The sequence below is a fragment of the Bombyx mori genome, chromosome 4 (genome assembly GCF_030269925.1).
Source record: "Bombyx mori chromosome 4, ASM3026992v2".
NCBI lineage: Eukaryota > Metazoa > Arthropoda > Insecta > Lepidoptera > Bombycidae > Bombyx > Bombyx mori.
In genome coordinates this window covers 11,827,019-11,840,012 of record NC_085110.1, presented here as the reverse complement: position 1 = coordinate 11,840,012, position 12,994 = coordinate 11,827,019, and the positions used below count along the sequence as shown (strand labels likewise).

The following is a 12,994-nucleotide window of genomic DNA, read 5'->3' as shown; positions in this document are numbered from 1 at the left end:
TCAAGTATAGTTACAACGGTTGCCCCACCCTTCAAACCGAAACACATTACTGCTTCACGGCCGAAATAGGCAGGGTGGTGGTACCTACCCGTACGGACTCACAAGAGGTCCTTCCAACAGTAGTCCTTACAAGGAAAAAAAAATACTTGAGATCGATCTACATTAAAACTTAAAGATTCCTTATAATTTACTCGATGGGAATGTAATATTAGAATCATTGTAATAGCCATTCGTAATAGGTACATGGTTTCCGTAGCCCTGCGTAGCGCCCTCACCGTTGTGGGTGGGGGCGCGCACTTTCTCAGTACTCAGTAGGGGAGCAATGTCTACGTAAAACGCCCGCCGTTTTCGCGCTCCTTTCATTGGGGTACGAACTCGAAGTGAAAATTCACGCGACGTTATTCGACCTACGGATTTTCTTGTAGCCGGTGAGTAATCGAAGTTGTTAAGTAGAATGAGGAATTAAAGCTTTGGAATTTTTGTGTTATAGTTCGATTTTTTTTTACGACTTTTTTTACGACTACTGCAACTAGTTTTATTTTAAATTTAAAAAATTGTTTTATATTTAGAGTTCTGTATTTAGAAGCGTTAATTTTTACTAATGAAAGTGCTATCCGCTTAAGTTTTTTTTAAACAAAATGAACAAATTATTTATACATTTGTCTGCCTTGTGATATTTTTTTGTTTTTTTTTCAAATGCATGTTTCTACTGAATATAATGTTAATTTAATTTTTTAATGTCATTTTAACAAATAAAAATTATGATTTTTAAAAACAGTTAAAGTTAATATGTTAAGCAATGAATGAACTATGAATTAACTCGACACGATTATTTTTTTTGTGAATTTCGGACATTTTAAGACGAGGGGGCATCGTCTCTTTAATACAAACTTTCGCATTGATTTAAATAACAAATGGTATTATGTATTTTCTTTTCTTTAATCGTGGCAGATATTTTGATACATTACGATCAATTTAAAAAGAAATGTCACAAAAATGACGGAAGGTTTACGTAAATATGAGATACTAGCTGTACCCGTCTGCTTCGCTGGGCATTTAAAACTAACATTATTATTTCTCACCCCCACAAAGATTCTCCTCATTAACGCGCCCGCAACTGGTGTAGGGAGTCCAACACTCATATAAATATTAACCTATCCATTAAGTACATGTATTTTCTACATGGATACCAAGTTTCAAGTCAATCGGACGCATGGTTCAGTACTTATAACGGAACATCCGTAAAAACCACTGTAGATTTATTTATTAGTATAGATGTAGGAAAACGTATCTTTACATTCTGTATTTAAAATTTAACCGAATTCAATTAAAAACGGTGTTCGTCAAGTATAATGATGATTAAAGGATGAGCACCTGATTCATTTTCATTATTATGATTATTATTATATTATTATTTGAAAATACTGGAATTTTTAATAATTGTAAAGAAATACATAAATCTATATAATCACACTAGCTCATGATCCACCTGATTTTAAGTAGTTAAGAAGTCATCGAAATCACACCGAGAGTACTGCTTGAGTTGTGAGGTCATAGTCCATAGTGTCCATGAGTGTTGTAGAACGGATCTGTCGCTTGTCAAACACAATGTGTGGCTGTTTCGCGGCAGGAATGGGCCGGTCGTGTTTCATTTGGGCTTTGTAGACAGACGAGCTTACGGCCCGTCTGATGGTCCGTCGCTTATAAACGTCAGCTACGTCAGAGGCACAGCCAAGCCGCTGAGGGCTGTTTTCGAACCTTGTTAAATGTCATAGCGCTTTGTCATAATGTTAACATGTCATAGCGCTTTGTCACATCGTGAAGCGAAGCTCATTCTAAAGTGGCAATCAAGATATCCGGAAACACACTGTGTGGAAAAACGTAGTGATTCTAGGTAGTATGGATGTATTCTGCCCCGGATCAACCTGGGTACTTTCCTGCCCCGGCGGGCTTACAATACCCTGTTACCATTAAATAACACATTTCTTGCATTATCATTCAGTGAAAGTAACAAGCAAGATGCTAGTATCAACCAGAGCGGGTTCAACAGCCAATTACCATGAAAAACATTTAAATTTATGCCATACAATGACAAAGGTTCTAGGGATTTTGCGAAATAATCTCCAAAACAATTATTCAGCTATAATTGGAATGCGAAAACAGTTTTCGTACGAAATGAAATTTCTGAAAAGCAAATGTTGATTTGAGGCTAAACTATAATACTTTCGGGACTAAAATTGGCATTCTTTTGATGTTTTTATTTATTTCAAGTGGCAATTTTGTGACTATATAACCAAGTTTTGTCTGGAGAGAACCGATATTTAATTTTTTTATTTTCAATTATATGAAAATCCATTAGAAAGAAATTGTTAAAAAACACTACGCAAATGATTGCCGTTGATAACGTAACCTAACAGATAAACTAACATCTACGCCATTAGTTGAACTCCAGAGTGAAAAACCTCCTCACAATTTGTGCAGTGTCGAGAATTTTAACCCAGTTGGATACGATAAGTTTCTTAGGATGCTATTTGAACATTCTGGATCAACATGCGACATGGCGGTAGTCTCGTGGGCCAACTTTAAATATTGTATCTATTTATTCTTTTATATCTTAAATTCACGAGGTTCTCGTCGTTTGAAATGGTGATATCAACCAACTTTCGATGCGAAGATAACAATTAAGATAAAACTTATTGGGGACAACAGTCCTGTCTGTAATCATAATTATATCGGTCTCTGTAGTGCGTAACATGACTATTCAAGAACTGATCGAGGTCGGTATCAGTATTAATGTACGTATTATATTAATGTACGTAGTGTAATATTGAATTAATATACGTAGACTGAAATCAAAAAGACCTCGATTCAAAGCACGTTATTGATGGATCCTAGTCACTGGATTGTGTCTCTGTAAGTACTCCCTAACAACCAGAAATATTTCTCTAATTGTCTCGAATAAAAGTAAAAATGGCTTTACCTGCTTCTCTTATTTTATTATACACACGAGTGTGTATTTGCAAATGCGGATAAAGCACTAATCGAGACTCAACAATAAAGAGTATCGTTGACCGTTGTTTCATTAAACTGTAACATGAAGTAGTTTGCAAGAGGGTAGGTCCATTTCAGGGCTGGAGGAGCTCGGCCGAACTTCGGCCACTCGTCAGCGCACGCTCGAGGCACTGGTGCCTGTGCTGGAGGCATGGTCGGACCGGCGACACGGTGAACTCTCCTTTCGCCTCACCCAGGTCCTTTCGGGGCATGGATGCTTCGGGAGGTATCTGTGGAGAGTCTGCGGAAGGGAGCCACATCCGGGCTGCCACCAGTGCGGGCACCCGAACGATGACGCCCAGCACGCGCTAGAAGCGTGCCCACGGTGGGAGCACCCGCGGCGAAACCTCGTCGCGGTGTTGGGGCAGGACCTCTCTTTGAGGGCTATCGTCGCCCGTATGGTAGAGGACCGGAGTTCGTGGGAGGCCATGGCTGGGTTCTGTGACTTGGTCATGGCGCTTCGTGAGGCTGAGGAGCGCGAAAGGGAATGGGATCCCTCTTCGGCTCCTCAGCGCAGAAGGCGGGGTGGACGGCGCGTTCGAGAGGCCGCCGCTCAGCCCTCGTAGGGACTATCGAGTGCCGGGTGCGGGGGCACCCGGCACTCGACTGTTGGTCCGGTGGTGAAGCGGTGCAAGGTGGCTCCTGTGCGCCGCTCACGGTGTGTCTCCCGAGACGAGGTTCTACGGGATTTTCCCGGGGATGAAATCCCGTCTTAACATCAGTACGGGTACCGCCTAAGGCGAGACTTTCGGCGCGCATCGCGGTACCGTAAGTTTCGTGTAGTCGGTGTGGTGGAGCTCGATGGGGTTTAGTCGGTAGTCGTTCTGCGGGGCAAGTGCTTCGCGCGCCTTTTTCAAGGCGTAGTCTCCTGTGAGAAATTGGGGGAGGTGAAGGACCTCGGTCCTTCTCTTCTCCCCTTCTTCCTCTCAGGAGGCGCCGGAGTCCGACATAACCCGGTCCGTTACCCCCCTCGACCGGGTATCCGTAAATGGATTCCCCAGCGTTAAAAAAAAAAAAAAAAAAAGGTCCATTTCAGGCAATCTGCTTCTAACAGGTCGCTCTAACTATTAATCCCTAACTAAAGGCTTCATTATTTCTAAAATTTACCAAGCTTAGGTTCCCTTTACAGTTGTTTGCTACAATGTATCGCAATATCTGCAGCGATGGAACTCTGCTACTTTTTTAATGTCTCGGTAATGTGGACACATCCTTAGAAATCACATTTTCTCTAGAGCCTGGAGAATTGGCAAACCATTTTACACATTTTAACGGTTACTCTCTACGCTCGAAATATGTCAATGTTGGACAAGAAAATATAATTAGTGAAAATATTAAAACTGATTGAAGTTTTTGATTTGTGACCAATCTTGTTAAACGTTGTATATGTTGTATACATTCATAATGTAAGTTTAACCAGGCACTTTTACTTCGAAGTCGAATGATATTATTGTTATTTCCATAAACAATTTTTATCAAAAACAGAAAATATAATATTGTGGAATCAAAGCCAACTAAAGAAAATTCAAGTAGATTTTTTCATTTATTTTGATCCTGGAGAATTAGGTAATCCGTGTGTAAATGACCCTGAAAACTTGTAAACTTATTGAGTCCGAATAATCACAGTTTATTTTAATATTATGTTTGGTAGTATTGTTATATTCTGCTTAGGTCAGTGCAGTTTATGTACGTACTGTGTACTGTATTATAGATACACGCAGTCAATATTTAGTCTAGACTTCGTCTGCGGCTCATAAGTTCAAATACTTTTACAGTTTTTTTCTTTATTGAATTGAAAGTCCACATGGTTTGTAATTTTTTTTAAATTACGCCTTTACTTGGAAAAATGATGGGTATGAAACCGAGCGATAGCTTAGTATAATTTAATTAACAGTTTTGCGTGAAATTAATAATCTTTGTTCGAAGGAACTCCTTCAGGGCTAAATCTATTGAGTTCAAGATTACTTTTCCAATGAGATTCCAATTTGTCGTACTATGGTAATAATAATGTAAATGTATTTTTTTTTTTTAAATCTCTAACAATGCTGTTTGCTTATGTAGCTGTTGCTGTAGTATCACAAATAATGCCTTTTTAAATAAACAATCTCTTTTGATCCTTATCATATCCACCTTCAGATATAAAGTCGAAGTCTTAATTGTATAATTTGCAAATGTAAGTTAAATGTGGTACTTGTGCGAGGTAAAGATATACGCTCAATCAATAATTAAAGAAATTTACAAAATTGACGGTTTTCATTTACAGGGTTTTAAAGATTATGTATTATTATACATGTTAGGTATTTATTTAGAAACATTTAGACCTGTTGTTACTTGATATGAGAAGACATCGAGTGTCTCTGATTGAATCACGACATTATGTCACATGAAAGTGTAACTCGATAATCATCACAATTGCAATAGTAACGACTTTTTTGATAACTTCTGAAACGAATTACTTTGAATTACATTACGATGATGATAATGAAAAGAAATAATTGCTTGTAGTATTTTCCTCAGTTTTTCCGAGTTGTAGACATATTTAAAACTACTATAACCTTTTAATCTTATGTATTTTTTAAATATATTATAATACTATTATAGATCGGACGTTTCGAGTACTTTGTACTTTTCGTGGTCACGGAGGATTATGCTTAGGTAAGGTTATTCGTTGAAATTTGAATGTTGTGCTCGATGTTAGCACAATAGTTTTAATAATGTTTTATTACTTATTTTCTTTACGTTAATCTGAGCTTGTAAAACGTTTTCTTTTTGATGTGAAACATCTATAGCCGCACGTAAAACCGATTTCTGGCGTGGCGACGCATGCCATGGCGACGCGTCACCATGCGCAATCGTCTGCGATTCTCTCCCACTCGATCCGGCGTTAAGCCATCTCTCTCGCTACACTGAGCTCGGATACCTATAGTGTATACTCTGTAGTGTATACAGTGTTGTTTACTACAGTACACATAACCTGTGTTTTACTTGAAAACAAATTATTTTTTCATAATATTTTATTTTATCATTATGACATATTTAGTTCCTATCACATGTTCTTTTCTGCATTTTACTTTTACAAAATAATGTTGATGTTTCACATCTGCCAGGCGTCCCGTGACGGCTCACATTTTTTTAAATATGACTCTGCTCTTTTGGTAATAATATTCACCGTACCGACAACTCCATTATAGGCGGTATCGATTTTCACATGGAAACATTTCTCCCCTCTTAACACCAACTTATGTGTTAATTTTCGAAATTCCTGCGCGCTAGTTTGGTTAACTAAGCGCATGTTAAAATATGTTGTTAGTTTTTGTTTTAAGTTTCAAATTGCCAAGTGTGTTGACAATTAGTAACTTGCAGCTTAGTCTTAAGACCGTTTTAAGTTTCATGTGTAATGTATGTATGTATTTGTTAGGTATACTATGTATGACTCACAAGACAAGAAGTCCTACCACCAGTAGAACAAGAAGTTCTACTATAGGAACTCTCGTGAGTCCGCACCGGTAGGTATCGCCACCCTGACTATTTCAGCCGTGAAGCAGTAATCCGTTTCGGTGTGAAGGGTAGGGCAGCCGTTGTAGCTATAATGAGACCTTAGGACTTATATCTCAAGGTAGGTAGCGCATTTACGTTGTCGATGTCTATGGGCTCCAGTAATCACTTAACACCAGGTGGGCTGTGAGCTCGTCCACCTATCTAAGCAATAAAAAAAAAAGCCTGTCTGTATTTAATCTAAAAATAATAATCACGTAACAAAACTCGTTATTTCCAATACAAAGTAACAAAAACGTAGCTCTAAAAATAAAATGTGTAATCTATATGCGTCGTGTCCTATTTCTGATTAATGTGGAAAAAATGGTATTAAGTTCGGGTGGAATGATGAATGGGAGTGGTTAGTGTACGGTTCGCCATCGATCCTTTCACTAGGGGTTGGATTCCACAAGACGGACTATGTAAATGAGAATCGTTGAAATACCTTCATAAATTTAGACATTTATTTAAAAAAATAGCTTGAGACGTTTCTTGCTTTACGCATTGTTTAAAAAAAAAACATATTCCATAATATATTATTAGTGACATCACTACATAGTATAAAACAAAGTCGCTTTCTCTGTCCCTAGATAGGGATGTATGCTTAAATCTTTAAAACTACGCAACGGATTCTGATGCAGTTTTTTTTAATAGATAAAGTGATTGAAAAGAAAGGTTTATATGTATAATAACATACATTAAATAGTGGAGAAATCAATAATAAATTACAGTTTCCGAAGCGAAGCGAGGGCGGGTCGCTAGTTTTTAACATAAAGTTAATAAATAATAACAGCAGTGGTAAGTGAAATGTTTCCAAAGCGTTCCCGGTACTGATTTGAGACGTTTCACTCATTCGGAAAATTTATCTCGCCCAAGAACAAGCTTTGTCAGTCCGCTGTTTGTTTTCAAACTTGACGCTTTGAAGGGCAATCCACTTTCACCCCTATTGGGGACTGGAGTTCTCTATTGTTACGAGAACATCTCTCCAACGTCCATTATCATTGTCTTATAAATGTCTAAATTCACGAAGGTAAGTGTTTGTTTGGTAATGCAGAGTTTTATTTAAATTAAATACCTATTCAATGGAATAAAATCAAATAGCAGATTAGCGAAAATGTTGCTTAAATCTTCGACGAAATACATTTTATTCTCATAACTATTCATATGGATTGTTATATCGTACTAGTTTATACATAAAATATAATTATATTCTGCTACGTTTTCAGATTAAAAATGTCTATTTAAATATGAATTATACTTGTATGAGTGCAATTTTTAAAACATTACGATTAAAGGTTTTTAAATCTTGAAAACCTTAAAGAGACTTAATGTTCAAAAAGTCATGACGCCTTATTAATGTACCACATTAAAATGAAAAAGGTTTTTTCTATTTTCTTTAGAGAAAGACCTTGACCTAATTACGGTATGAACGAGAATGAGGGCCACTTGTTCTCACTGCACGATTCGAGGTGGGTGTCTGCTCGTGTCAAGGAGAGTGTGAAATATAAAAAAAAAAATATTTCTGCGAGAGCAGCCTACCCACGCTTCTTGAGACTTGGAGTGCCCTTCGTTGTATGAGATCTTTTTGTTGTTTGAGTAATCAATAAGTAAGTAAGAATTCGTTTATTCAGAGCTTGTAAGAATTTATTTTCATAAAGTAAAATGTTACAAACATAAATTGTTAATTATATTAAAACTTCATTTATTACATAGGTCAACGACTTCAATGCTAAACTAGTTAATTTGTTACCGCCTATAGACATTGCAACTTGGATTACCACCTTGAGACATGAGGCCGAAGTCTCAGTTGAGAATATATATTGTATAACAGCTGTCTTATTTTTGAAACCGAAACGATAGACTGCTTACTGCTCACATTGTTCGCTCAACAACCAGTCATAAGAAACTAGATTACTAGAGCCCTTCTTTGAAAATGCTACATCATAAGTGTCTCATATACGCTACACGCTATACAGCTTTTTCTGATATAAGAAAAGGCTTTCTCGGTAAACATAATTTACGATTCTATTTGAGCGCTGAAAATAAATCTTGGTAAAAATAATGTTACGTGTGGCTTTGTAAAGTTATGTTTACAATTAATAAAGTTTTCACAGATTTATTTATTTCCATAAATTAAAGTCACATATTATGTTACGTTGATATTTAAATTATCGGTGTTTTTTTGTATTATAATTATGGTAATTTATTCTTTTTTTTTAATGCCCTTGTAGGCAGACGAGCATACGGCCCCACCTTATGGTTTTTTTTTAATTTTTTTTTATTGCTTTGATGGATGGACGAGCTCACAGCCCACCTGGTATTAAGTGGTTACTGGAGCCCATAGACATCTACAACGTAAATGCGCCACCCACCTCGAGATATAAGTTCTAAGATCTCAGTATAGTTACAACGACTACCCCACCCTTCGAACCGAAACGCATTACTGCTTCACGGCGGAAATAGGCGGGGTGGTGGTACCTACCCGTGCGGACTCCCAAGAGGTCCTACCACCAGTGAATAACCAGTGAGTGGTTACCGTCGCCCATGGACGTCAGCAATGCCAGGAGCAGAGCCAAGCCGCTGCCTACCAAATTCCATAATAACTACTACTTTTTACTGAATGCTCATTATCGCAACCAGAAACCGCAATCGGAACATGCGATTTACCGTTACGCATAATTCGATTGTTAGATAAAATTAGTTTTGTTGCGAAATCTCCTTTTTAATCAAAGAAAAATTTAATTAAAGGAAATATAACCAGGAATGCTAAGACTTTCGCTTCACTTACCGCCTGACCTAAATTATCCTGGTCTGATCCGCGTTAAGCTTCGAACAAGGTTTCAAACAACTCGGATTATTTAAATTTAAAATTCCACAATCGGTACGGAGAATCTGTTTAGTATCAATAAATATGCAAATCATGTTAGATAGGTATTCTAATTCTAGGTTTAATAATTCGAGGCTCATCAGTATTATTTGAAAGTTACGAGTGTAGCTAAAGTCTATGACAGGAAAGTCGTAACGTTCCGCTTGAAGGCACTTTGGGTAATACCTGTTTTCCTTAAGGCGAACCCGACTCCAATTCCGCTGATTTAGCTCGAAGCAAAGTAAAAAGTGTTTTGATAGATGTAATTTACTTATCTGCTGAATTTTTTTCCTGGTAATTCTTTGCCTTGGTGTATATTGTAAATACAGACTCTTTTTAAAAAAGTCTACAGTCTAAATTGCCCCTAAACATTTAGGTTTTTTTTAAAGCTCCTTTAGAAACTAAGAAATTTACTTCTTTCAGATTTATTATCTGTGCACTACAAAACGTTATTTATAGATAATAAATGGAACAAAAATGTTATTTATGAACCTTAGAAGAATAAAAAAAAAAAACCATATGTTATGGCGAGTACAAGGTCGATGTTTAACATTCCGATTAAATGCGGAGCCTCCTGGCGTTACGCCCATTCCCTTATCGATTTTTCAGGAAATTATGGTGACTAACAAGGGATATGAATTTTATTCAAATAACTCGAGATCAAAAGCGTTTCTTACATATACGCGCGTAAACTTAAAACAAAACAATCGTTCTGATTTTCGTAAGACATATAGACAAGTTACACTTGTTTTGGATATTTCGAAATTATTCGAATATGCAATAAAAACAAACACACAACACACACAGACCAGATTAAGTTATTTATTAAAGCTTCCTGTTTGGCTCTCGTGAAATTCTGGCAAGCTTAAGATGTCTATATTAACAACGTAGAAGATTTGATAGCTATTCATACTCTACATACTATGGTTGCTTTGTGCAGATTTATTCTACCATATTTTTTTTTTTTTGCTATGTATCTAGATTCATATCCCGACAGTTTTGTCAGTGTTCTTAATAAAAAAAAATGAACTTTTTCAAAATGTTTTATATTTTTACGAAACAATGCGTTAAAATTAAATAATGTATTTTGCGCTAAAGCTATTTTGTGCTAAAGTTGGCACTTGGCATCGAAGTGTTATTATTTTAAGAATCAAAAGGAATTTTCACATATTTAAACATTAATGCAGTCTTCTCAGAGTATATGGGTGCAGTGAACGAAATAGACAAAATGCACTGAGATAAAAGTGATATATTATACCACAATAAAAACCACAGTAAATAAATATACACATTCGGTTGATTCGGTTGATGTTCGTAGTTTTATTAAAAAAAAACTGCATAATTATCAAATTTGGTATTTCGAAATGATGATTTTTTTACTTCATTGCTACTTTAGGATCTGGATGTACTGTTTCCTGTTTTTTTTATATTCATTCGCTGTCTCATCCCTGCTCTGCGACAACAGGACTAATCGCCTCGAATTTTGACCGGATCTTGGGTCCATGTCTAGATTATAGCACCAGAGACGCAAAATATTATTTGTATCTATCGCTCATACCTTGTGTAAGACGCTTTATATAAGCCTTCTAAGCTTAGCACCAGCTTAGAAGGCGAGCATCTGGTCGACCGAGTTACTGAGCGGCTAGTGAGTGATTGTGTTTTATTATTGTTTTACGTTAAGTTATGTTGTATATGTATATTCAAATTTGCATACTTGTCCTTGTAGACAGCATATCCCTCCCTCACAGGTAGGTTCTTTTATTTTTATTTATATATCATAAACATTACACATCTACATAATAATGTTATTTTATTTATTCAGATCTAAGCAACGTTTATTATTTCACGATGAAACGTACACACTAACGCAATACTAAGCGTTCATAAAGGATAATAGGTACTAGAGTGCTGAGCATGGACCTGAATTATCGAAACATTTCTACGGGGAACCCCAACGGTTTTTATTGCTTGCCTTAATATATATTTTCACTCTACATACGAATGCGAACTAAACATTAATGCAGGCAAAACGAGTAAATGAAACAATTATATTTAACCGTTTTGAGTATCAAATTTTCAATTATATTAGAAAAATAATACTAAAATCTATATATTAATACGTGAAGCAAAAACTTTGTATCCCTTTTTACGAAAATTGCGCGGACGGAGGAGTGTGAAATTTTCCACACTTATAGAGAATATAGAGAAGAAGTGCACAATGCTATTTTTTTTTTAAATAATGCATAAAAGATACATTAAATCAATAAAGAAAACATTACACACACTACATACCATGTATTTGACGCACACACGCATGCATACTATTTATTGTCAAACTTTTGTTCTTGACGTCTGTTGTCAAATTGAGATTAAATATTGTTTGTCTTTGTTAATATTTTTTATAGTGTAGTCTTGGCAAAATTTGTGATTATAGAAGTATAAAATGCAATCATAATAGTGTACAAACTTACAATTCCAATTAATTATAGTCGAATTTCGACTACTGCGAGACCTCTAGTTTAAACAAATACACCCGACTACACACACTACAAAGGCGTTAAAGATATTATTTTATTAAAACTATGTGGTTCGGATACCTGAATACATGATGTAATCGTTTTTTTAGTTTTCTTCCCACACAAGGTTAACTTTGAAACCAACGATTCTTTCATGTCTTTGCGAAATGGATAGGAACTCGAATAAAGCTGAACTCGTTTTACGGCTTGTAAACATTGCGAGTGGAAAATTCCGAATCTTCCTTCAGAATTGTCCCAAGCCTCATGTATCCGCATTGGCGTAACTTAATAGAGGCTGCTTAGTCCCTGTTTATTTATTATACACATGCGGAAACTTTGATCGAGTATGGAATAAAGAATATAATGTCATTATATTCTGTTATTGTCAACGTATTTTTAGAAAAAAATTAGTAGAGTAAAGCTTATAAGAGTGTACATTTGTCTTAGAATCATCGTCGTGCCTTCGTTCACGTTTAATAGTAAAATTAAAATCATCATATAAATATTAATTAGTAGAATTATAACTACACATCAATTTAGAAAGTAGGCTTGTCTCGACGGATGTAGTTCTGGACACAATTAATTAGAATTTCAGTAGGAAATATATTAGTTTTGTTAAGATGTTTCATGATATTTTTATTGCACTACTCGCCACTGGAACACAGTTCATGCCTACGACCTAAAACCATTGTTTTTCCAGCCATCATATTTAGCAGTATCATTTTGTTCCGAAATAAACCCCCGTCTGCCGGGAAACGCCATAACATGGATTTCTTAAAACTAGCTTTAAAAGGTGTACTTTACGTCCCGCTCTTTCGGAAACAAAAAAGAAACAGAATTTCCACCAGAAAAACTTTAATTCCAGAAAATCGAACACATGAGTTTGCCTTCTAACTCTGCCATTAAAAAAAAATGTATTGAAAGTAAAATTACTCTCTTTTGAAATTTAAAATACAAGTCTATGAATATACCAAACAGGAATTCTGGATGTTAATCTTACTATCGGATGACATGATCTATATTGCACGCA

The 12,994-nt window shown here is 36.0% G+C and overlaps 1 protein-coding gene across 1 annotated transcript in view; it reads left to right on the top strand.

Moving 5' to 3' along the window:
• The first annotated feature begins 310 nt into the window (after positions 1-310).
• LOC101743190 (schwannomin-interacting protein 1 homolog) overlaps positions 311-12,994 on the top strand; it is a 52,039-nt gene continuing 39,355 nt past the window's right edge. The window contains exon 1 of the mRNA XM_021351118.3: positions 311-428. The gene's annotated coding sequence lies outside the window, so the exon portion shown is untranslated. The remainder of the gene's footprint in view (positions 429-12,994) is intronic.